This window comes from Rhinoderma darwinii, unplaced genomic scaffold (genome assembly GCF_050947455.1).
Source record: "Rhinoderma darwinii isolate aRhiDar2 unplaced genomic scaffold, aRhiDar2.hap1 Scaffold_431, whole genome shotgun sequence".
Lineage (NCBI taxonomy): Eukaryota > Metazoa > Chordata > Amphibia > Anura > Rhinodermatidae > Rhinoderma > Rhinoderma darwinii.
The window spans coordinates 137823-159617 of NW_027463823.1; the positions used below are offsets into that span (position 1 = coordinate 137823).

Consider the following 21795-nt stretch of genomic DNA (forward strand, 5'->3'; position numbering starts at 1 on the left):
CCTTTTAGGTAAGTTAAAGAGCTGCACCTGAGCCAGCCACTGATTGATTGATTGATTGATTGATTGATTGATTGATTGATTGATTGATTGATTGATTGATTGATTGATTGATGCAGCACAACAGTCAAATAGTGGAGTGGAGTAGGGGAACAGCAAACAGCCAATAAAGCAGCCCGCCCGCTCGCCTGCCCGCCACAATGGACCTACCTGTGTACACTAGATGGATGTGATGGAATGTACTGTCGTCCCTACATTTCAAGAAGAAGTAAGAATTGCAGTTGCAACAAAGCCTTGCTTGCCTACAAAGAGAGCAGCAATTTGGATTTGTTACTATGTTACCTAGAAGAATAACAAACTGTGCAAGGATGGAGGTTGTAGGAGCAAGGAGAAGTTGTCTGTAAAGTTGGTGGATGCCTATTTTCCATTTTGCAGTCCCTTGTCTCCCTCTTGTGGCGCAACTAGCTGTGCAAAAAAAAGACAGCCTGGCGGCCGGCTGTTGCAGTGTTGCCCTCTCAGGCAACACTGAGTGACTGACTGAGCCTCACCGTCTTATATAAAGTTCAGACGGAACTTTGCACGTGTCATAGTGGAGCCCTCAGGATTCCAGAGCCAGCTTTCTGACATCATAATGGGGCCTCAGAGATAAAAGCCTGGGCCCAGGCAGTGTTGGTCAGTGCTGCTCAGCAGGCAGCACTGGACTGGACTGGATTACAGCTGATACAAGGTGTGAAGGAACAAGGGGTGGCTGTGGGCATGCACTTGCTGCCGCTGCCAGTGTTTATCTGCATGGCAGCAGGGCATTTGGGCGTTGCCAGGAAGGCGTTTTTATGTAGATTCCTCCTCTTTCAGCACTGCATTGTGGTGCAAGCAAAAGAAGCAAATCCTGTCTGGCTTCCTCTCCGGCCTTTATTCACCTCCCGTGTAGCTGTGAGTGTGTGAGCCTGCAGGGCCCCATGGAATTGCCTAGAAGTAGGCTGAATCGCTGCAAGGGCTGAACAGCAGTATCGGGCAGGCTCGGGCAACGCGCGGCCCGTTCGGGTTATCGCTTCTCGGCCTTTTGGCTAAGATCAAGTGTAGTATCTGTTCTTATCAGTTTAATATCTGATACGTCCCCTATCTGGGGACCATATATTAAATGGATTTTTAGAACAGGGAGATGGAAATAGAGCTTGCTCTGTCCACTCCACGCATTGACCTGGTATTGCAGTATTTCCAGGACCGGTGCACCCTTTCCTTATGTGTTGACTAAAAGCAGATTCCAAAAGTGTTTTTTGTCTTTGCTATTGTTTCTGTCTTTCTGAAGGGATCTCCCCTTTTAATCCCATTATTTCAACACCTGTTGGACAATGCATGAGTGATAATGAGCTCATTGATTAAATGCAATTAATGAATAGATTGCCACCTCTTGTTGTGTGTCGTCTGTGTTTCTGTGTTTCCGGCATTTCACATTGGAACACCTCATTCACCTTCCTTGTCTTCTCTCCGCCCTCCCTTTTAGGTAAGTTAAAGAGCTGCACCTGAGCCAGCCACTGATTGATTGATTGATTGATTGATTGATTGATTGATTGATTGATTGATGCAGCACAACAGTCAAATAGTGGAGTGGAGTAGGGGAACAGCAAACAGCCAATAAAGCAGCCCGCCCGCTCGCCTGCCCGCCACAATGGACCTACCTGTGTACACTAGATGGATGTGATGGAATGTACTGTCGTCCCTACATTTCAAGAAGAAGTAAGAATTGCAGTTGCAACAAAGCCTTGCTTGCCTACAAAGAGAGCAGCAATTTGGATTTGTTACTATGTTACCTAGAAGAATAACAAACTGTGCAAGGATGGGGGTTGTAGGAGCAAGGAGAAGTTGTCTGTAAAGTTGGTGGATGCCTATTTTCCATTTTGCAGTCCCTTGTCTCCCTCTTGTGGCCTCCTGGAGGCAACTAGCTGTGCAAAAAAAAGACAGCCTGGCGGCCGGCTGTTGCAGTGTTGCCCTCTCAGGCAACACTGAGTGACTGACTGAGCCTCACCGTCTTATATAAAGTTCAGACGGAACTTTGCACGTGTCATAGTGGAGCCCTCAGGATTCCAGAGCCAGCTTTCTGACATCATAATGGGGCCTCAGAGATAAAAGCCTGGGCCCAGGCAGTGTTGGTCAGTGCTGCTCAGCAGGCAGCACTGGACTGGACTGGATTACAGCTGATACAAGGTGTGAAGGAACAAGGGGTGGCTGTGGGCATGCACTTGCTGCCGCTGCCAGTGTTTATCTGCATGGCAGCAGGGCATTTGGGCGTTGCCAGGAAGGCGTTTTTATGTAGATTCCTCCTCTTTCAGCACTGCATTGTGGTGCAAGCAAAAGAAGCAAATCCTGTCTGGCTTCCTCTCCGGCCTTTATTCACCTCCCGTGTAGCTGTGAGTGTGTGAGCCTGCAGGGCCCCATGGAATTGCCTAGAAGTAGGCTGAATCGCTGCAAGGGCTGAACAGCAGTATCGGGCAGGCTCGGGCAACGCGCGGCCCGTTCGGGTTATCGCTTCTCGGCCTTTTGGCTAAGATCAAGTGTAGTATCTGTTCTTATCAGTTTAATATCTGATACGTCCCCTATCTGGGGACCATATATTAAATGGATTTTTAGAACAGGGAGATGGAAATAGAGCTTGCTCTGTCCACTCCACGCATTGACCTGGTATTGCAGTATTTCCAGGACCGGTGCACCCTTTCCTTATGTGTTGACTAAAAGCAGATTCCAAAAGTGTTTTTTGTCTTTGCTATTGTTTCTGTCTTTCTGAAGGGATCTCCCCTTTTAATCCCATTATTTCAACACCTGTTGGACAATGCATGAGTGATAATGAGCTCATTGATTAAATGCAATTAATGAATAGATTGCCACCTCTTGTTGTGTGTCGTCTGTGTTTCTGTGTTTCCGGCATTTCACATTGGAACACCTCATTCACCTTCCTTGTCTTCTCTCCGCCCTCCCTTTTAGGTAAGTTAAAGAGCTGCACCTGAGCCAGCCACTGATTGATTGATTGATTGATTGATTGATTGATTGATTGATTGATTGATTGCAGCACAACAGTCAAATAGTGGAGTGGAGTAGGGGAACAGCAAACAGCCAATAAAGCAGCCCGCCCGCTCGCCTGCCCGCCACAATGGACCTACCTGTGTACACTAGATGGATGTGATGGAATGTACTGTCGTCCCTACATTTCAAGAAGAAGTAAGAATTGCAGTTGCAACAAAGCCTTGCTTGCCTACAAAGAGAGCAGCAATTTGGATTTGTTACTATGTTACCTAGAAGAATAACAAACTGTGCAAGGATGGAGGTTGTAGGAGCAAGGAGAAGTTGTCTGTAAAGTTGGTGGATGCCTATTTTCCATTTTGCAGTCCCTTGTCTCCCTCTTGTGGCCTCCTGGAGGCAACTAGCTGTGCAAAAAAAAGACAGCCTGGCGGCCGGCTGTTGCAGTGTTGCCCTCTCAGGCAACACTGAGTGACTGACTGAGCCTCACCGTCTTATATAAAGTTCAGACGGAACTTTGCACGTGTCATAGTGGAGCCCTCAGGATTCCAGAGCCAGCTTTCTGACATCATAATGGGGCCTCAGAGATAAAAGCCTGGGCCCAGGCAGTGTTGGTCAGTGCTGCTCAGCAGGCAGCACTGGACTGGACTGGATTACAGCTGATACAAGGTGTGAAGGAACAAGGGGTGGCTGTGGGCATGCACTTGCTGCCGCTGCCAGTGTTTATCTGCATGGCAGCAGGGCATTTGGGCGTTGCCAGGAAGGCGTTTTTATGTAGATTCCTCCTCTTTCAGCACTGCATTGTGGTGCAAGCAAAAGAAGCAAATCCTGTCTGGCTTCCTCTCCGGCCTTTATTCACCTCCCGTGTAGCTGTGAGTGTGTGAGCCTGCAGGGCCCCATGGAATTGCCTAGAAGTAGGCTGAATCGCTGCAAGGGCTGAACAGCAGTATCGGGCAGGCTCGGGCAACGCGCGGCCCGTTCGGGTTATCGCTTCTCGGCCTTTTGGCTAAGATCAAGTGTAGTATCTGTTCTTATCAGTTTAATATCTGATACGTCCCCTATCTGGGGACCATATATTAAATGGATTTTTAGAACAGGGAGATGGAAATAGAGCTTGCTCTGTCCACTCCACGCATTGACCTGGTATTGCAGTATTTCCAGGACCGGTGCACCCTTTCCTTATGTGTTGACTAAAAGCAGATTCCAAAAGTGTTTTTTGTCTTTGCTATTGTTTCTGTCTTTCTGAAGGGATCTCCCCTTTTAATCCCATTATTTCAACACCTGTTGGACAATGCATGGAGTGATAATGAGCTCATTGATTAAATGCAATTAATGAATAGATTGCCACCTCTTGTTGTGTGTCGTCTGTGTTTCTGTGTTTCCGGCATTTCACATTGGAACACCTCATTCACCTTCCTTGTCTTCTCTCCGCCCTCCCTTTTAGGTAAGTTAAAGAGCTGCACCTGAGCCAGCCACTGATTGATTGATTGATTGATTGATTGATTGATTGATTGATTGATTGATTGATTGATTGATTGATTGATGCAGCACAACAGTCAAATAGTGGAGTGGAGTAGGGGAACAGCAAACAGCCAATAAAGCAGCCCGCCCGCTCGCCTGCCCGCCACAATGGACCTACCTGTGTACACTAGATGGATGTGATGGAATGTACTGTCGTCCCTACATTTCAAGAAGAAGTAAGAATTGCAGTTGCAACAAAGCCTTGCTTGCCTACAAAGAGAGCAGCAATTTGGATTTGTTACTATGTTACCTAGAAGAATAACAAACTGTGCAAGGATGGAGGTTGTAGGAGCAAGGAGAAGTTGTCTGTAAAGTTGGTGGATGCCTATTTTCCATTTTGCAGTCCCTTGTCTCCCTCTTGTGGCCTCCTGGAGGCAACTAGCTGTGCAAAAAAAAAGACAGCCTGGCGGCCGGCTGTTGCAGTGTTGCCCTCTCAGGCAACACTGAGTGACTGACTGAGCCTCACCGTCTTATATAAAGTTCAGACGGAACTTTGCACGTGTCATAGTGGAGCCCTCAGGATTCCAGAGCCAGCTTTCTGACATCATAATGGGGCCTCAGAGATAAAAGCCTGGGCCCAGGCAGTGTTGGTCAGTGCTGCTCAGCAGGCAGCACTGGACTGGACTGGATTACAGCTGATACAAGGTGTGAAGGAACAAGGGGTGGCTGTGGGCATGCACTTGCTGCCGCTGCCAGTGTTTATCTGCATGGCAGCAGGGCATTTGGGCGTTGCCAGGAAGGCGTTTTTATGTAGATTCCTCCTCTTTCAGCACTGCATTGTGGTGCAAGCAAAAGAAGCAAATCCTGTCTGGCTTCCTCTCCGGCCTTTATTCACCTCCCGTGTAGCTGTGAGTGTGTGAGCCTGCAGGGCCCATGGAATTGCCTAGAAGTAGGCTGAATCGCTGCAAGGGCTGAACAGCAGTATCGGGCAGGCTCGGGCAACGCGCGGCCCGTTCGGGTTATCGCTTCTCGGCCTTTTGGCTAAGATCAAGTGTAGTATCTGTTCTTATCAGTTTAATATCTGATACGTCCCCTATCTGGGGACCATATATTAAATGGATTTTTAGAACAGGGAGATGGAAATAGAGCTTGCTCTGTCCACTCCACGCATTGACCTGGTATTGCAGTATTTCCAGGACCGGTGCACCCTTTCCTTATGTGTTGACTAAAAGCAGATTCCAAAAGTGTTTTTGTCTTTGCTATTGTTTCTGTCTTTCTGAAGGGATCTCCCCTTTTAATCCCATTATTTCAACACCTGTTGGACAATGCATGAGTGATAATGAGCTCATTGATTAAATGCAATTAATGAATAGATTGCCACCTCTTGTTGTGTGTCGTCTGTGTTTCTGTGTTTCCGGCATTTCACATTGGAACACCTCATTCACCTTCCTTGTCTTCTCTCCGCCCTCCCTTTTAGGTAAGTTAAAGAGCTGCACCTGAGCCAGCCACTGATTGATTGATTGATTGATTGATTGATTGATTGATTGATTGATTGATGCAGCACAACAGTCAAATAGTGGAGTGGAGTAGGGGAACAGCAAACAGCCAATAAAGCAGCCCACCCGCTCGCCTGCCCGCCACAATGGACCTACCTGTGTACACTAGATGGATGTGATGGAATGTACTGTCGTCCCTACATTTCAAGAAGAAGTAAGAATTGCAGTTGCAACAAAGCCTTGCTTGCCTACAAAGAGAGCAGCAATTTGGATTTGTTACTATGTTACCTAGAAGAATAACAAACTGTGCAAGGATGGAGGTTGTAGGAGCAAGGAGAAGTTGTCTGTAAAGTTGGTGGATGCCTATTTTCCATTTTGCAGTCCCTTGTCTCCCTCTTGTGGCCTCCTGGAGGCAACTAGCTGTGCAAAACAAAAGACAGCCTGGCGGCCGGCTGTTGCAGTGTTGCCCTCTCAGGCAACACTGAGTGACTGACTGAGCCTCACCGTCTTATATAAAGTTCAGACGGAACTTTGCACGTGTCATAGTGGAGCCCTCAGGATTCCAGAGCCAGCTTTCTGACATCATAATGGGGCCTCAGAGATAAAAGCCTGGGCCCAGGCAGTGTTGGTCAGTGCTGCTCAGCAGGCAGCACTGGACTGGACTGGATTACAGCTGATACAAGGTGTGAAGGAACAAGGGGTGGCTGTGGGCATGCACTTGCTGCCGCTGCCAGTGTTTATCTGCATGGCAGCAGGGCATTTGGGCGTTGCCAGGAAGGCGTTTTTATGTAGATTCCTCCTCTTTCAGCACTGCATTGTGGTGCAAGCAAAAGAAGCAAATCCTGTCTGGCTTCCTCTCCGGCCTTTATTCACCTCCCGTGTAGCTGTGAGTGTGTGAGCCTGCAGGGCCCCATGGAATTGCCTAGAAGTAGGCTGAATCGCTGCAAGGGCTGAACAGCAGTATCGGGCAGGCTCGGGCAACGCGCGGCCCGTTCGGGTTATCGCTTCTCGGCCTTTTGGCTAAGATCAAGTGTAGTATCTGTTCTTATCAGTTTAATATCTGATACGTCCCCTATCTGGGGACCATATATTAAATGGATTTTTAGAACAGGGAGATGGAAATAGAGCTTGCTCTGTCCACTCCACGCATTGACCTGGTATTGCAGTATTTCCAGGACCGGTGCACCCTTTCCTTATGTGTTGACTAAAAGCAGATTCCAAAAGTGTTTTTTGTCTTTGCTATTGTTTCTGTCTTTCTGAAGGGATCTCCCCTTTTAATCCCATTATTTCAACACCTGTTGGACAATGCATGAGTGATAATGAGCTCATTGATTAAATGCAATTAATGAATAGATTGCCACCTCTTGTTGTGTGTCGTCTGTGTTTCTGTGTTTCCGGCATTTCACATTGGAACACCTCATTCACCTTCCTTGTCTTCTCTCCGCCCTCCCTTTTAGGTAAGTTAAAGAGCTGCACCTGAGCCAGCCACTGATTGATTGATTGATTGATTGATTGATTGATTGATTGATTGATTGATTGATTGATTGATTGATTGATTGATGCAGCACAACAGTCAAATAGTGGAGTGGAGTAGGGGAACAGCAAACAGCCAATAAAGCAGCCCGCCCGCTCGCCTGCCCGCCACAATGGACCTACCTGTGTACACTAGATGGATGTGATGGAATGTACTGTCGTCCCTACATTTCAAGAAGAAGTAAGAATTGCAGTTGCAACAAAGCCTTGCTTGCCTACAAAGAGAGCAGCAATTTGGATTTGTTACTATGTTACCTAGAAGAATAACAAACTGTGCAAGGATGGAGGTTGTAGGAGCAAGGAGAAGTTGTCTGTAAAGTTGGTGGATGCCTATTTTCCATTTTGCAGTCCCTTGTCTCCCTCTTGTGGCCTCCTGGAGGCAACTAGCTGTGCAAAAAAAAGACAGCCTGGCGGCCGGCTGTTGCAGTGTTGCCCTCTCAGGCAACACTGAGTGACTGACTGAGCCTCACCGTCTTATATAAAGTTCAGACGGAACTTTGCACGTGTCATAGTGGAGCCCTCAGGATTCCAGAGCCAGCTTTCTGACATCATAATGGGGCCTCAGAGATAAAAGCCTGGGCCCAGGCAGTGTTGGTCAGTGCTGCTCAGCAGGCAGCACTGGACTGGACTGGATTACAGCTGATACAAGGTGTGAAGGAACAAGGGGTGGCTGTGGGCATGCACTTGCTGCCGCTGCCAGTGTTTATCTGCATGGCAGCAGGGCATTTGGGCGTTGCCAGGAAGGCGTTTTTATGTAGATTCCTCCTCTTTCAGCACTGCATTGTGGTGCAAGCAAAAGAAGCAAATCCTGTCTGGCTTCCTCTCCGGCCTTTATTCACCTCCCGTGTAGCTGTGAGTGTGTGAGCCTGCGGGGCCCCATGGAATTGCCTAGAAGTAGGCTGAATCGCTGCAAGGGCTGAACAGCAGTATCGGGCAGGCTCGGGCAACGCGCGGCCCGTTCGGGTTATCGCTTCTCGGCCTTTTGGCTAAGATCAAGTGTAGTATCTGTTCTTATCAGTTTAATATCTGATACGTCCCCTATCTGGGGACCATATATTAAATGGATTTTTAGAACAGGGAGATGGAAATAGAGCTTGCTCTGTCCACTCCACGCATTGACCTGGTATTGCAGTATTTCCAGGACCGGTGCACCCTTTCCTTATGTGTTGACTAAAAGCAGATTCCAAAAGTGTTTTTTGTCTTTGCTATTGTTTCTGTCTTTCTGAAGGGATCTCCCCTTTTAATCCCATTATTTCAACACCTGTTGGACAATGCATGAGTGATAATGAGCTCATTGATTAAATGCAATTAATGAATAGATTGCCACCTCTTGTTGTGTGTCGTCTGTGTTTCTGTGTTTCCGGCATTTCACATTGGAACACCTCATTCACCTTCCTTGTCTTCTCTCCGCCCTCCCTTTTAGGTAAGTTAAAGAGCTGCACCTGAGCCAGCCACTGATTGATTGATTGATTGATTGATTGATTGATTGATTGATTGATGCAGCACAACAGTCAAATAGTGGAGTGGAGTAGGGGAACAGCAAACAGCCAATAAAGCAGCCCGCCCGCTCGCCTGCCCGCCACAATGGACCTACCTGTGTACACTAGATGGATGTGATGGAATGTACTGTCGTCCCTACATTTCAAGAAGAAGTAAGAATTGCAGTTGCAACAAAGCCTTGCTTGCCTACAAAGAGAGCAGCAATTTGGATTTGTTACTATGTTACCTAGAAGAATAACAAACTGTGCAAGGATGGAGGTTGTAGGAGCAAGGAGAAGTTGTCTGTAAAGTTGGTGGATGCCTATTTTCCATTTTGCAGTCCCTTGTCTCCCTCTTGTGGCCTCCTGGAGGCAACTAGCTGTGCAAAAAAAAGACAGCCTGGCGGCCGGCTGTTGCAGTGTTGCCCTCTCAGGCAACACTGAGTGACTGACTGAGCCTCACCGTCTTATATAAAGTTCAGACGGAACTTTGCACGTGTCATAGTGGAGCCCTCAGGATTCCAGAGCCAGCTTTCTGACATCATAATGGGGCCTCAGAGATAAAAGCCTGGGCCCAGGCAGTGTTGGTCAGTGCTGCTCAGCAGGCAGCACTGGACTGGACTGGATTACAGCTGATACAAGGTGTGAAGGAACAAGGGGTGGCTGTGGGCATGCACTTGCTGCCGCTGCCAGTGTTTATCTGCATGGCAGCAGGGCATTTGGGCGTTGCCAGGAAGGCGTTTTTATGTAGATTCCTCCTCTTTCAGCACTGCATTGTGGTGCAAGCAAAAGAAGCAAATCCTGTCTGGCTTCCTCTCCGGCCTTTATTCACCTCCCATGTAGCTGTGAGTGTGTGAGCCTGCAGGGCCCCATGGAATTGCCTAGAAGTAGGCTGAATCGCTGCAAGGGCTGAACAGCAGTATCGGGCAGGCTCGGGCAACGCGCGGCCCGTTCGGGTTATCGCTTCTCGGCCTTTTGGCTAAGATCAAGTGTAGTATCTGTTCTTATCAGTTTAATATCTGATACGTCCCCTATCTGGGGACCATATATTAAATGGATTTTTAGAACAGGGAGATGGAAATAGAGCTTGCTCTGTCCACTCCACGCATTGACCTGGTATTGCAGTATTTCCAGGACCGGTGCACCCTTTCCTTATGTGTTGACTAAAAGCAGATTCCAAAAGTGTTTTTTGTCTTTGCTATTGTTTCTGTCTTTCTGAAGGGATCTCCCCTTTTAATCCCATTATTTCAACACCTGTTGGACAATGCATGAGTGATAATGAGCTCATTGATTAAATGCAATTAATGAATAGATTGCCACCTCTTGTTGTGTGTCGTCTGTGTTTCTGTGTTTCCGGCATTTCACATTGGAACACCTCATTCACCTTCCTTGTCTTCTCTCCGCCCTCCCTTTTAGGTAAGTTAAAGAGCTGCACCTGAGCCAGCCACTGATTGATTGATTGATTGATTGATTGATTGATTGATTGATTGATTGATTGATGCAGCACAACAGTCAAATAGTGGAGTGGAGTAGGGGAACAGCAAACAGCCAATAAAGCAGCCCGCCCGCTCGCCTGCCCGCCACAATGGACCTACCTGTGTACACTAGATGGATGTGATGGAATGTACTGTCGTCCCTACATTTCAAGAAGAAGTAAGAATTGCAGTTGCAACAAAGCCTTGCTTGCCTACAAAGAGAGCAGCAATTTGGATTTGTTACTATGTTACCTAGAAGAATAACAAACTGTGCAAGGATGGAGGTTGTAGGAGCAAGGAGAAGTTGTCTGTAAAGTTGGTGGATGCCTATTTTCCATTTTGCAGTCCCTTGTCTCCCTCTTGTGGCCTCCTGGAGGCAACTAGCTGTGCAAAAAAAAGACAGCCTGGCGGCCGGCTGTTGCAGTGTTGCCCTCTCAGGCAACACTGAGTGACTGACTGAGCCTCACCGTCTTATATAAAGTTCAGACGGAACTTTGCACGTGTCATAGTGGAGCCCTCAGGATTCCAGAGCCAGCTTTCTGACATCATAATGGGGCCTCAGAGATAAAAGCCTGGGCCCAGGCAGTGTTGGTCAGTGCTGCTCAGCAGGCAGCACTGGACTGGACTGGATTACAGCTGATACAAGGTGTGAAGGAACAAGGGGTGGCTGTGGGCATGCACTTGCTGCCGCTGCCAGTGTTTATCTGCATGGCAGCAGGGCATTTGGGCGTTGCCAGGAAGGCGTTTTTATGTAGATTCCTCCTCTTTCAGCACTGCATTGTGGTGCAAGCAAAAGAAGCAAATCCTGTCTGGCTTCCTCTCCGGCCTTTATTCACCTCCCGTGTAGCTGTGAGTGTGTGAGCCTGCAGGGCCCCATGGAATTGCCTAGAAGTAGGCTGAATCGCTGCAAGGGCTGAACAGCAGTATCGGGCAGGCTCGGGCAACGCGCGGCCCGTTCGGGTTATCGCTTCTCGGCCTTTTGGCTAAGATCAAGTGTAGTATCTGTTCTTATCAGTTTAATATCTGATACGTCCCCTATCTGGGGACCATATATTAAATGGATTTTTAGAACAGGGAGATGGAAATAGAGCTTGCTCTGTCCACTCCACGCATTGACCTGGTATTGCAGTATTTCCAGGACCGGTGCACCCTTTCCTTATGTGTTGACTAAAAGCAGATTCCAAAAGTGTTTTTTGTCTTTGCTATTGTTTCTGTCTTTCTGAAGGGATCTCCCCTTTTAATCCCATTATTTCAACACCTGTTGGACAATGCATGAGTGATAATGAGCTCATTGATTAAATGCAATTAATGAATAGATTGCCACCTCTTGTTGTGTGTCGTCTGTGTTTCTGTGTTTCCGGCATTTCACATTGGAACACCTCATTCACCTTCCTTGTCTTCTCTCCGCCCTCCCTTTTAGGTAAGTTAAAGAGCTGCACCTGAGCCAGCCACTGATTGATTGATTGATTGATTGATTGATTGATTGATTGATTGATTGATTGATTGATTGATTGATTGATTGATTGATGCAGCACAACAGTCAAATAGTGGAGTGGAGTAGGGGAACAGCAAACAGCCAATAAAGCAGCCCGCCCGCTCGCCTGCCCGCCACAATGGACCTACCTGTGTACACTAGATGGATGTGATGGAATGTACTGTCGTCCCTACATTTCAAGAAGAAGTAAGAATTGCAGTTGCAACAAAGCCTTGCTTGCCTACAAAGAGAGCAGCAATTTGGATTTGTTACTATGTTACCTAGAAGAATAACAAACTGTGCAAGGATGGAGGTTGTAGGAGCAAGGAGAAGTTGTCTGTAAAGTTGGTGGATGCCTATTTTCCATTTTGCAGTCCCTTGTCTCCCTCTTGTGGCCTCCTGGAGGCAACTAGCTGTGCAAAAAAAAGACAGCCTGGCGGCCGGCTGTTGCAGTGTTGCCCTCTCAGGCAACACTGAGTGACTGACTGAGCCTCACCGTCTTATATAAAGTTCAGACGGAACTTTGCACGTGTCATAGTGGAGCCCTCAGGATTCCAGAGCCAGCTTTCTGACATCATAATGGGGCCTCAGAGATAAAAGCCTGGGCCCAGGCAGTGTTGGTCAGTGCTGCTCAGCAGGCAGCACTGGACTGGACTGGATTACAGCTGATACAAGGTGTGAAGGAACAAGGGGTGGCTGTGGGCATGCACTTGCTGCCGCTGCCAGTGTTTATCTGCATGGCAGCAGGGCATTTGGGCGTTGCCAGGAAGGCGTTTTTATGTAGATTCCTCCTCTTTCAGCACTGCATTGTGGTGCAAGCAAAAGAAGCAAATCCTGTCTGGCTTCCTCTCCGGCCTTTATTCACCTCCCGTGTAGCTGTGAGTGTGTGAGCCTGCAGGGCCCCATGGAATTGCCTAGAAGTAGGCTGAATCGCTGCAAGGGCTGAACAGCAGTATCGGGCAGGCTCGGGCAACGCGCGGCCCGTTCGGGTTATCGCTTCTCGGCCTTTTGGCTAAGATCAAGTGTAGTATCTGTTCTTATCAGTTTAATATCTGATACGTCCCCTATCTGGGGACCATATATTAAATGGATTTTTAGAACAGGGAGATGGAAATAGAGCTTGCTCTGTCCACTCCACGCATTGACCTGGTATTGCAGTATTTCCAGGACCGGTGCACCCTTTCCTTATGTGTTGACTAAAAGCAGATTCCAAAAGTGTTTTTTGTCTTTGCTATTGTTTTTGTCTTTCTGAAGGGATCTCCCCTTTTAATCCCATTATTTCAACACCTGTTGGACAATGCATGAGTGATAATGAGCTCATTGATTAAATGCAATTAATGAATAGATTGCCACCTCTTGTTGTGTGTCGTCTGTGTTTCTGTGTTTCCGGCATTTCACATTGGAACACCTCATTCACCTTCCTTGTCTTCTCTCCGCCCTCCCTTTTAGGTAAGTTAAAGAGCTGCACCTGAGCCAGCCACTGATTGATTGATTGATTGATTGATTGATTGATTGATTGATTGATTGATTGATTGATGCAGCACAACAGTCAAATAGTGGAGTGGAGTAGGGGAACAGCAAACAGCCAATAAAGCAGCCCGCCCGCTCGCCTGCCCGCCACAATGGACCTACCTGTGTACACTAGATGGATGTGATGGAATGTACTGTCGTCCCTACATTTCAAGAAGAAGTAAGAATTGCAGTTGCAACAAAGCCTTGCTTGCCTACAAAGAGAGCAGCAATTTGGATTTGTTACTATGTTACCTAGAAGAATAACAAACTGTGCAAGGATGGAGGTTGTAGGAGCAAGGAGAAGTTGTCTGTAAAGTTGGTGGATGCCTATTTTCCATTTTGCAGTCCCTTGTCTCCCTCTTGTGGCCTCCTGGAGGCAACTAGCTGTGCAAAAAAAAGACAGCCTGGCGGCCGGCTGTTGCAGTGTTGCCCTCTCAGGCAACACTGAGTGACTGACTGAGCCTCACCGTCTTATATAAAGTTCAGACGGAACTTTGCACGTGTCATAGTGGAGCCCTCAGGATTCCAGAGCCAGCTTTCTGACATCATAATGGGGCCTCAGAGATAAAAGCCTGGGCCCAGGCAGTGTTGGTCAGTGCTGCTCAGCAGGCAGCACTGGACTGGACTGGATTACAGCTGATACAAGGTGTGAAGGAACAAGGGGTGGCTGTGGGCATGCACTTGCTGCCGCTGCCAGTGTTTATCTGCATGGCAGCAGGGCATTTGGGCGTTGCCAGGAAGGCGTTTTTATGTAGATTCCTCCTCTTTCAGCACTGCATTGTGGTGCAAGCAAAAGAAGCAAATCCTGTCTGGCTTCCTCTCCGGCCTTTATTCACCTCCCGTGTAGCTGTGAGTGTGTGAGCCTGCAGGGCCCCATGGAATTGCCTAGAAGTAGGCTGAATCGCTGCAAGGGCTGAACAGCAGTATCGGGCAGGCTCGGGCAACGCGCGGCCCGTTCGGGTTATCGCTTCTCGGCCTTTTGGCTAAGATCAAGTGTAGTATCTGTTCTTATCAGTCCTTGTAAGGATAGATAGCTCGGAGAACCACTGGGGGCTATAAACACTAGCTTAGCGATCCAAGAGCGTTCCAGACGAAGCCGGCGACGAACTGCGGAGAAGAACCAGCGAAGACGACGATCCAGAAGGGAGAAGCCGCCATCGGGGAAGAAGCTCCGGGAGATCGCTGCCGGGAAGAAGAAGGAGAACTGCGACAGAGACCTTCGGAGAAGAGCCGCTGCTGAAGGGGATCTTTGAAGAAGCTCGGCCGCAGAAGAAGCTCGACGAGGAACCGCTGCGGAAGAAATTTCGTGGAAGAACCTCGGCCAGCAAGGAGAAGATTTGCATAGCTCCGCCCCCTTCGGGAAAGAGCTATCGAAGATCCTCCCCAAGCGACAGGAACAGCTGGAAGAAGCCATGGCCTCAACCAGCAACCCTGCCACCCAGAAGAAGAAGGCTGATGGACCAGGTGAGCCGACCCAGGCCAGGACATCTCCTCCTGAAGCCTCCTCAAGCCAACAGGCCACCAGGAAGCCGAACCAGGCTGCTCCAACCCTGGAGCCCTGGATGAAGCAGACTGTGGCCCTGAAGCTGAAGGAGGTGGACGGGAGAGTGCCGGACATGACGGAAGAAGTGTTCTGCCAGAAGATGCTCCTGGACCAGGGCTTCGCTAAGCCGGAGACCATCAGCATCCAGGCCTTCATGACCGGGATGTTCTTCGTGACCTTCGCTTCGATCAACATCTGCAGAAGGTACTGGGAGATGGTGAAAGCGGCGAGGCCTGAATCCCCTTTCTCTCGCTTTGTGGGCAACTGCCCTGTCCAAAGAGAGGAAAGGCGGGTGACGGTCTCAATGCGGAACCCACACACCCCCGGCAAAGACATCACCACGCTCCTGAAGCGGTTCTGCACAGTGGTGAGGGAACCCACCCACATCCTGAACGGACTCGGCTTCTGGACTGGCAAGTGGTCGGTAATCGTCCGACTGAACAAGGATTCGAGCGCGGAAGACGGCCTCCAGCACCTGCCCCAGTCATTCTCGCTGGGCAACTCCTACGGCCTCATCTACTACCCGGACATGCCGCAGATCTGCAGGAGATGCAGCAAGAAGGGTCATTCGGTGAAGGACTGCAAGGAGGACGCCTGCAAGAACTGCCGGGTAACAGGACACGAGACCAAAGACTGCCCGAAACGGACAATGTGCAACCTCTGCGGACAAGCAGCCCACTCCTACAAGGACTGCCCGAAGAGGGATCGATCCTGGGCAACTGTAGCGGCGAAAGCTCCGGCCAGAGGGAACCCCGCCCCAGCCAGAGCTCCAGCGGCGCAGAAGACCGGGAATAAGAAGGATGGTAAGAAGACGACAGTCCCTCCCCCCCGTCTCCCGGCCCTCCCTCGCCCTACCCTTCCCACCCTCCCTCGCCCGGCCCTCCCCACCCCCCCGTCCCCAACCCCTGTCACCCCCACTGAGGCTCTAACCTTCTCCTACCCACCCATCTCAGTGGTCCTGTCACCTGCACCTCTCCCAACCCAGCCTCCCTTCTCCCCAGCTCCAGCAGCACTAACATCTTCCCCTCCAGCTGCTGGAGTCCTCTCCCTGGAGGATTTTCCCCCTCTTGTCTCCTCAGGTGCCATCCAGAGGAAGAGAAAGGTGAGGGACAGCCCAGCTGCTGAGTCCTCAAAGCGACAAGTCGTAGAAATCTGCGAAGATTCCCTTGCGCAGCAGGAGGAAATGGAGCAGATGGTGGAGGAACTCGTGTCTGAACCTGAGGTCATCGACTTCACAACAGACATCCAGGTGGCTACAATCCTGGAACAATTTTTGTCAGAGGGCCTGCTGGATCTTTCGGACCCGCCAGGAGAGGAGGATCCGCCCGACCGGACTGGTAACTAAGGTGTATCGTTTGCACTAACCTTCTTTATTCTCCCCCATGGCTGCTAAACTTAACATCTTTAGCCTCAATGTGAGGAGTGTTAGAGATAGGACTAGATGTCAGATGGTGCTAACTTTTCTTTCCAAGCAGTCGAGTGATGTATTTATGCTGCAGGAATGTACTCTCCCCTCTTCCAGGTCATACCATCATCTGGCCAGGCAGTGGACCCATGGCCCGTCCTACTGGTCTGGTGGGGGCGACTGTAGGTCTGCAGGGGTTGCCATCCTGATTAGGGGAAGCGTATTTACTGTTGACTCTGTCCAGGAGCTCGTCTGCGGCCGCTTGTTGGTCGTAGACGGTTCCTGGGCGGGAGAGCCGATTAGGCTCATCAACGTGTACGCTCCCCCTATGAAGGCTGAGCGCCTGGAACTATTCCGGACCCTGCGGACCCAGCTCGCCACCACTAGGGCAGTGGTGATGGCCGGGGACTTCAACTGCCCCATCGAAGAGGATGGACGAAGTTCCGGCACTTCAATCAAGCTGGATGTCAGTTCCAAACTGCTTATCGAGATGGTAACCGAAGCATCCTTGCAGGACGTTGTGGGCTCCATGGGGATCGGCTCTGTGAACTATTCATGGAGCCGACCCGATGGCTCACTTCGTTCTCGGATTGACTTTGTGTTCACCTCCCGGGCAGTCAAGCAGCATGGGCACTCCATGGTCCCCTGCTTCTTCTCTGACCACAGGGCCATTCTCTTCCAGGGTGCCATCGGCCACGGTTTTCCTCCCGGCCCTGGCTCCTGGAAGCTGAATTGTGCCCTGCTGGAAAGAGAAGAGGTACTGGCGGAACTTAGAGACGCCTATATTGTTTGGAGGAATGATAAAGTTTTCTTTGACAAAACCTGTGACTGGTGGGAATATGTTAAAGTTGAATTTCGTTGTTTCTTTCAGGCAAAAAGTCGTCAACAGGCGTGTGAGAGGAAGAGAGACTTCAGAGAGATGCAGCGTCAGCTGCGATCCCTGCAAGACCTCCTTCAATGCGGCTGGGACGTCAGGAAGGAGCTGGAGGAAGCCAAAAAGGGCCTGAAAAGGCACTTTGAGGAGGAATCCAAGCGAATTGTCTTTCGTTCCAAGGTGGAGAACCTGGAGAAGGGTGAGAAATGTAACTCGTTCTTTTTCAGGAAACTCCATGCCGGCCACACGCCCCTGAAGGAACTCCGAGATGAGACCGGAAACATGCATTCTGGGAAGAAGGAGGTGATGGGAGTCGTCACAGACTACTACCGAAGCCTCTACTCCCGGAAAACCACTGACCCCGAAGCCGCCGATAAATTCCTGTCAGGTATCACTAATCATCTTGATCCTGCAGGTACGGAGGCTATGGACGTACCCCTGACGGTGGAGGAACTGCTCTCTGCCGCTAAATCCTTCAGACCCGGCAGGACCCCGGGCAGTGATGGTCTCCCAGCAGAGCTCTATGTAGCGCTGGGGGACTTGATCTGTCCGGACCTGCTGGAGCTCTATGAGGAGATGGTGGTGGAGGGTAGAATGCCACCGTCCTTGAGAGAAGGCATGATCACGATCTTGTATAAGCGGAAGGGGGAGAGATGTGACCTGAAAAACTGGCGTCCCATCTCTCTCCTGAACGTGGACTACAAGATCCTCGCCAAAGTATTGACCAACAGACTGAAGGTTGTCATCGGACAGATCATCGGATCGGACCAAACCTGTGGCATTCCTGGCCGTAGGGTGGCCGACAGTCTTGCCCTGGTGAGGGACACGGTGCATTACATGCAAAGCCGCCGTACACACGCGGCCCTGGTCAGTCTGGATCAGGAGAAGGCTTTTGACCGGGTCTCTCACGAATTCATGGGTAAGGCTCTGCGTAGGCTGCGGCTTGGCAGGTTGTTCTGTTTGTATGTTAACCTGATGTATTGCGACATTTACAGCTCGGTGCTGGTGAACGGCTGGAAGACTGACCCCTTTCCTGTATCGTCGGGGGTTAGACAAGGCTGTCCTCTTTCACCTCTCCTTTTTGTTTGTGTTATAGAGCTCTTCGCAGAGGCTATCCGGCAGAATGGAGAGATCAGAGGGATCACCGCACCAGGTCCAGGACACTTCGAGGTCAAATGCTCGCTGTACATGGACGACGTGACCGTCTTCTGCGCTGACCAGAGTTCGGTGACTGCACTCGTCCAGACCTGTGAGGAGTTCGGACGCGCTTCAGGGGCAAAAGTCAACTGCGGGAAGTCGGAAGCCATGCTCTTCGGAAAGTGGTACCTGCCTTCTCCTGCCTCCTTCCCGTTTACTATCAAGCCGGACTTCATCAAAATTCTGGGAGTCTGGTTCGGTAAGGAAGGTGCAGCCCTAAAGTCGTGGGAAGAACGCTTGGCCAAAGTCAACCAAAGGATCGGACTGTGGAGCCTCAGACAACTCACTATTGAGGGCAAGGCAATGGTCCTGCGTAACGAAGTCTTGCCTGTGCTACAATACACTGCACAGGCATGGCCCCCTCTTGCAACGGTCTCGAGGGCCATTACCAGGACTGTGTTTCGCTTCATCTGGGGCTCGAAAATGGACAGAGTAAAGCGGACTGTTATGTACAAGGAGCCCCGCAAAGGTGGGAAGGGTATACCCGACATTCCCACTCTGCTGCGTATCGCTTTTGTATGTGACTGTGTTCGTAGGACTCTGAGGACAGCAAACGGCTCTGCGGGCAAGGCCATGTCCCGCTACTTCCTCCTTCCCCTCTGGCGAGGTTTTGGCTGGGATAAGTGGGACAGCTCCTTCCCTTACAACTGGCACGCTCCCTGGTTCTACGGAGATGTCGTCCGGTTTGTGAGGGAGCATCAACTGGAGGGTCTTAAGCCCGACTTGTGGAAACCTAAGACGATCCACAAGCACATCAGAGCAAAGGACTCACTGGAGTTTGTTCCAGGGCTTCATGCCGACACGTTGGAGACTGTTTGGACTAACGTGTCATCTGGCAGGTTGACCAACGGGCACAAGGACATTTCATGGATGGCCATCCAGGGAGGACTGCCTCTTAGGTCATTCATGCATGCCCGCAACCTGTGCAAGACCCGGTACTGCCCCAGGTGCCCCTTCACGGAGGAAACATCTTTGCACATTTTCTGGCAGTGCCCCTTTGCACAGGGTCTGTTGAAAGCCTTGGAACACGAACTCAAGGACTCAGTTCCCAGGAACAGACTGTCGTACCGCTCGGTACTTTATGGACTATTTCCTGGGAATACCACGGATGGAGCAATCCAGGAAGCCTGGCGCCTTATGAACTGTTTTAAGGACGCTATATGGTTCGCCAGGAATCGTCTGATTTTGCGGAGAGAGAGTGTGTCCGTCCAGGACTGCCGCAGGCTGATCCACAGCCTGCTCAGAGACTATTCCACCTGGGACAGCCCGGACGTCGATGAGGAAGAGGACTGATACTCCCCTTCCCCCCACTCTCCCTTCTTGTGTGTTGTCTTTCAATAAAGCTTCGGGCCTGTGATTTCCCGCTTCCCTATCCCCTCCTACCCACTCCCCTATCCCATCACTTGTCTGTAATGCTTTGTTGTTTGGCTTTAGTGAATGCAAGAATGTTAGTGTAGCATGTGGTGTAATGTATAGCATAGGCTAGCCTGTACTGTGTATTATACTGTCATGTTATGTTTGACGAATGTTATTATTTATTATTTGCTGCTTCATGGCTCGCGCTGCGTCGCAGTAATGTTTGTATGATGACGATTGATTGTCAATAAAGCATTTTTCAATCAAAAAAATCTGTTCTTATCAGTTTAATATCTGATACGTCCCCTATCTGGGGACCATATATTAAATGGATTTTTAGAACAGGGAGATGGAAATAGAGCTTGCTCTGTCCACTCCACGCATTGACCTGGTATTGCAGTATTTCCAGGACCGGTGCACCCTTTCCTTATGTGTTGACTAAAAGCAGATTCCAAAAGTGTTTTTTGTCTTTGCTATTGTTTCTGTCTTTCTGAAGGGATCTCCCCTTTTAATCCCATTATTTCAACACCTGTTGGACAATGCATGAGTGATAATGAGCTCATTGATTAAATGCAATTAATGAATAGATTGCCACCTCTTGTTGTGTGTCGTCTGTGTTTCTGTGTTTCCGGCATTTCACATTGGAACACCTCATTCACCTTCCTTGTCTTCTCTCCGCCCTCCCTTTTAGGTAAGTTAAAGAGCTGCACCTGAGCCAGCCACTGATTGATTGATTGATTGATTGATTGATTGATTGATTGATTGATTGATTGATTGATTGATTGATGCAGCACAACAGTCAAATAGTGGAGTGGAGTAGGGGAACAGCAAACAGCCAATAAAGCAGCCCGCCCGCTCGCCTGCCCGCCACAATGGACCTACCTGTGTACACTAGATGGATGTGATGGAATGTACTGTCGTCCCTACATTTCAAGAAGAAGTAAGAATTGCAGTTGCAACAAAGCCTTGCTTGCCTACAAAGAGAGCAGCAATTTGGATTTGTTACTATGTTACCTAGAAGAATAACAAACTGTGCAAGGATGGAGGTTGTAGGAGCAAGGAGAAGTTGTCTGTAAAGTTGGTGGATGCCTATTTTCCATTTTGCAGTCCCTTGTCTCCCTCTTGTGGCCTCCTGGAGGCAACTAGCTGTGCAAAAAAAAGACAGCCTGGCGGCCGGCTGTTGCAGTGTTGCCCTCTCAGGCAACACTGAGTGACTGACTGAGCCTCACCGTCTTATATAAAGTTCAGACGGAACTTTGCACGTGTCATAGTGGAGCCCTCAGGATTCCAGAGCCAGCTTTCTGACATCATAATGGGGCCTCAGAGATAAAAGCCTGGGCCCAGGCAGTGTTGGTCAGTGCTGCTCAGCAGGCAGCACTGGACTGGACTGGATTACAGCTGATACAAGGTGTGAAGGAACAAGGGGTGGCTGTGGGCATGCACTTGCTGCCGCTGCCAGTGTTTATCTGCATGGCAGCAGGGCATTTGGGCGTTGCCAGGAAGGCGTTTTTATGTAGATTCCTCCTCTTTCAGCACTGCATTGTGGTGCAAGCAAAAGAAGCAAATCCTGTCTGGCTTCCTCTCCGGCCTTTATTCACCTCCCGTGTAGCTGTGAGTGTGTGAGCCTGCAGGGCCCCATGGAATTGCCTAGAAGTAGGCTGAATCGCTGCAAGGGCTGAACAGCAGTATCGGGCAGGCTCGGGCAACGCGCGGCCCGTTCGGGTTATCGCTTCTCGGCCTTTTGGCTAAGATCAAGTGTAGTATCTGTTCTTATCAGTTTAATATCTGATACGTCCCCTATCTGGGGACCATATATTAAATGGATTTTTAGAACAGGGAGATGGAAATAGAGCTTGCTCTGTCCACTCCACGCATTGACCTGGTATTGCAGTATTTCCAGGACCGGTGCACCCTTTCCTTATGTGTTGACTAAAAGCAGATTCCAAAAGTGTTTTTTGTCTTTGCTATTGTTTCTGTCTTTCTGA

At 49.6% G+C, this 21795-nt stretch overlaps 10 non-coding genes and 2 pseudogenes across 10 annotated transcripts; all 12 read left to right on the forward strand.

The window, feature by feature from the left end:
* Nucleotides 1-1041: 1041 nt before the first annotated feature.
* Nucleotides 1042-1232, forward strand: LOC142711673 (U2 spliceosomal RNA). The gene has a single exon (XR_012870031.1). It is a non-coding gene; the product is annotated as a U2 spliceosomal RNA (small nuclear RNA).
* Nucleotides 1233-2516: 1284 nt separating this feature from the next.
* On the forward strand, nucleotides 2517-2707 carry LOC142711674 (U2 spliceosomal RNA). The gene has a single exon (XR_012870032.1). It is a non-coding gene; the product is annotated as a U2 spliceosomal RNA (small nuclear RNA).
* Nucleotides 2708-3992: 1285 nt separating this feature from the next.
* On the forward strand, nucleotides 3993-4183 carry LOC142711675 (U2 spliceosomal RNA). Its single transcript, XR_012870033.1, has one exon. It is a non-coding gene; the product is annotated as a U2 spliceosomal RNA (small nuclear RNA).
* A 1305-nt stretch (nucleotides 4184-5488) lies between these two features.
* On the forward strand, nucleotides 5489-5679 carry LOC142711676 (U2 spliceosomal RNA). Its single transcript, XR_012870034.1, has one exon. It is a non-coding gene; the product is annotated as a U2 spliceosomal RNA (small nuclear RNA).
* Nucleotides 5680-6963: 1284 nt separating this feature from the next.
* Nucleotides 6964-7154, forward strand: LOC142711677 (U2 spliceosomal RNA). Its single transcript, XR_012870035.1, has one exon. It is a non-coding gene; the product is annotated as a U2 spliceosomal RNA (small nuclear RNA).
* Nucleotides 7155-8462: 1308 nt separating this feature from the next.
* Nucleotides 8463-8653, forward strand: LOC142711679 (U2 spliceosomal RNA). Its single transcript, XR_012870037.1, has one exon. It is a non-coding gene; the product is annotated as a U2 spliceosomal RNA (small nuclear RNA).
* A 1280-nt stretch (nucleotides 8654-9933) lies between these two features.
* LOC142711680 (U2 spliceosomal RNA) lies at nucleotides 9934-10124 on the forward strand. Its single transcript, XR_012870038.1, has one exon. It is a non-coding gene; the product is annotated as a U2 spliceosomal RNA (small nuclear RNA).
* Nucleotides 10125-11412: 1288 nt separating this feature from the next.
* LOC142711681 (U2 spliceosomal RNA) lies at nucleotides 11413-11603 on the forward strand. Its single transcript, XR_012870039.1, has one exon. It is a non-coding gene; the product is annotated as a U2 spliceosomal RNA (small nuclear RNA).
* A 1312-nt stretch (nucleotides 11604-12915) lies between these two features.
* LOC142711682 (U2 spliceosomal RNA) lies at nucleotides 12916-13106 on the forward strand. Its single transcript, XR_012870040.1, has one exon. It is a non-coding gene; the product is annotated as a U2 spliceosomal RNA (small nuclear RNA).
* Nucleotides 13107-14398: 1292 nt separating this feature from the next.
* On the forward strand, nucleotides 14399-14500 carry LOC142711744 (U2 spliceosomal RNA; annotated as a pseudogene).
* A 5559-nt stretch (nucleotides 14501-20059) lies between these two features.
* On the forward strand, nucleotides 20060-20235 carry LOC142711743 (U2 spliceosomal RNA; annotated as a pseudogene).
* Nucleotides 20236-21535: 1300 nt separating this feature from the next.
* On the forward strand, nucleotides 21536-21726 carry LOC142711684 (U2 spliceosomal RNA). The gene has a single exon (XR_012870041.1). It is a non-coding gene; the product is annotated as a U2 spliceosomal RNA (small nuclear RNA).
* The last annotated feature ends 69 nt before the right edge of the window (nucleotides 21727-21795 follow it).